Genomic DNA, 2,466 nt, shown 5'->3' on the forward strand with positions numbered 1-2,466 from the left:
GTGATCCGCCCGTCTCGGCCTCCCAAAATGCTGGGATTACAGGCTTGAGCCACCGCGCCCGGCCCCAAATTCTTTCTAAATATGCCTCACGAAGTTGGAAGAAGCTATGCTTTCTTAACTTGCCATTATTTCCAATCAATGTTTCCAACTGTTGGGGTTTTTCTTAAGTTCTGAGGTATTTGCTACTATTGATAGTTTGCGAGCTAGTATTTAGAAAAACTTCACCTTTTGCCTACAAAGTCAAAAGCTGCAGAGGCAAAACCTGCAGTTCTAAGAGAAATGGGCTAGATGGCAGTGCTGTTCTCTCAGTGACACTTCTCAATTTACGAGGAGAAAAAACATCCCCTAGTCTTGAACGGGTTTAGTAAAGCCCAAGTATAAAGATCTCATTATAAAATATAATTTAAACAGAAAATATTACGTAAGTGATTCTATGCTCCTTTCTAATTACAGATCTTCAGAAACACAGTCTAACCTAAGACTCCCCTAAAGCCTTTGACAGATTTCTGCATTATACTACTTCCATGAGCCACATCATGACATTTTGGTCAACAGACCACCTAGAGGATAGTGGTTCCGTAAGATGATACTATATTTTTCTTGTACTTTTCCATGTTTAGATACTTACCAATGTGTTACAATTGCCTACAATAGGCCGGGTGTGGTGGCTCATGCCTGTAATCCCAGCACTTTGGGAGGCCAAGGCAGGCGGATCACGAGGTCAGGAGATCGAGACCAGCCTGGCCAACATGGTGAAACCCTGTCTCTACTAAAAATACAAAAATTACCTGGGCATGGTGGCGGGCGCCTGTAGTCTCAGCTACTCAAGAGGCTGAGGCAGGAGAATGGCGTGAACCCAGGAGGCGGAGCTTGCAGTGAGCCGAGATCGCACCACTGCACTCCAGCCTGGGTGACAGAGAGCTCCGTCTCAAAAACAAACAAAACAACAACAAAAAAAACCACTGCCTCCAGTATTCAGTAGTCACATGCTGTAGAGGTTCTTAGTAGAGGAACAGGCTCCACCAGATAGCCTAGGTGTGTCATATGCCGCTGTACCATCTAGGTTTGTGTAAGTGCACTCCATTATGTTCACACAACAAAATCGCCTAATGGCACAGTCCTCAGAACGTATCCCTGTCAAGTGACACATGACTGCACTTCTCAGAGGTTATAATGGCATCTTTCTCTTCCTTAAAAAGCCTTTTCAAATTAATGTACTAAGATAGTTCTTCCAAATACAAAAGTGAATCCAGAGAATAATCAACAACCTGCCTAAAGGCCATAGTGGTTCCTCGCCCTGGTATTTCATTACAGCATCTGCTAATGTGCTCTAGTTTCTTAGTGAGTCTTAACGTGGCATCAGGAACTGGGTCATGTATTTCTTAGAGTGGTTACTTTATGGTGGAGAGAGATGCTTAATAATGCTTTGTTACCTGAATTCTGATTATTGAGATACCGCCTGTGCTTCTAAATGGAAGCAAGCCTGAACTTTTCATAGTAGTGAGTAGGTTTTGGTCGAGTTACTTTGAGCTTAGGCAATTCTGAATAAATAGCCTGGAAGCAAATACCCACGACCACAAGCAGTCTAGGATGCCTCATTTACTGTGGTCTCTTAATTCCCACTTTTAATACTCCATCTGCAGCTTGGCACTTTGTGAATGTGTATTCTTTTGATTTCTTGAGTTTTTTAGTATATACTGTTTTAAACAGGAACTATGGCTGCTTGTAACACAGACAAAACCTAACAGAGGCTTTAAAAAGTTAATTTCTCTCCCACATAAAAGAAGTCTCCAGGTAGGCAGTCCAGGCTGGTGGGATGGCTCTGTGGTTGAGAGGAACCCAGATTCTGCCATTGTTTGTCAATGGTTTCCATTCTTAAGGTCTCCTCAAAGTTGAAGATGGCTGCTCAAGCACCAGCCATCAGGTGTGCATTCAAGCGAAGAAGCAGGAAAGCATCTCAAGGAACAAAAGGGCCTATATCACCTGTCTCCCTTTTAAGGGAGGAGGCTTTAACCACTTCCTGCTTTTATCTCATTGGTCAGAACTAGCCACATGCCCATGCCTAGCTGCAAGAGAGGCTGGGAAATGTAATCTCTTAAGTAGGCACACTGTTGCCTTCTCAAGAGAAACAGATTCTATTACAGAAGAGAAAAGGGGGGGAAACAATATAAATTCTGCCACAAACAACTCATGGATTTACATATCTTTGGTGAGAAAATGTGATCAGATGCATGCATTTGCATAATCGTGTTCCCATCTATCCACGGCTCCCTCTCTCCATTTACCCTCCTTACCACCCAGTCCCACCATCTCCCACCTTGGATAACCAAGATCATTACCTAGAACATCCTTCCACATTGTTGTCTGTGCTCTTAATCCCATCCCGACATGCACAAGCACATACACACTTACACAGATACATCTATGTGGGTTTTCAGGTTACTGATTTTTTTTTTTTTTTTTTTT

Source organism: Colobus angolensis, unplaced genomic scaffold, assembly GCF_000951035.1.
Source record: "Colobus angolensis palliatus isolate OR3802 unplaced genomic scaffold, Cang.pa_1.0 Scaffold32, whole genome shotgun sequence".
Taxonomy (NCBI): domain Eukaryota; kingdom Metazoa; phylum Chordata; class Mammalia; order Primates; family Cercopithecidae; genus Colobus; species Colobus angolensis.